We start from the raw sequence: 632 nt of genomic DNA on the forward strand, positions 1-632 counted from the left end.
GGAGCCTTAGAAATAGGAACCGTACCTTGGATTAAATCAATCACAGACTCCACTTCTCTGTCCGACGGTAAACCCGGCACATCATCCTCAAATACATCAGAGAACTCTCTCACAACATCAATATCTTCAAGATTCAACTTCACAATTCTATCCATATCCACCATCGAAGCCAAAAACCCATCACAACCTCTAAACAACAACTTCTTAGCCTCAAGACAAGAAATAAAAGGAAGGATCAGCGAAGTACCTGCACTGGCGAACAAACCTTCCCTATTGCCATCATCTGCAAATTTCACCGTCTTAGCAACGCAATCAATCACTGCACGGTAAGTTAATAGTCAATCCATGCCAAGTATAATATCAAACGCAACCATCGGAATAACAATCAAATCGGCCTAAACCACTCGCCCATCGATTTGAACAGAGCACGCATACACAATAGACGTCGGGCACAACACATCTTCTGAAGGCAATACAACACTAAACGGGAGGGAAAGAATAGAAGGAACTATACCCAAAGATCTCAAAAATAGTTCAGACATAAAAGAATGAGTAGCACCTGTATCAATCAATGTCGTAGCTACTCTGCCTGAAATTAAAATAGTGCTAGAGATCACAGAAGAATCATGGTT

This window comes from Primulina huaijiensis, chromosome 2 (genome assembly GCF_012295235.1).
Source record: "Primulina huaijiensis isolate GDHJ02 chromosome 2, ASM1229523v2, whole genome shotgun sequence".
NCBI classification, from domain to species: Eukaryota; Viridiplantae; Streptophyta; class Magnoliopsida; order Lamiales; family Gesneriaceae; genus Primulina; species Primulina huaijiensis.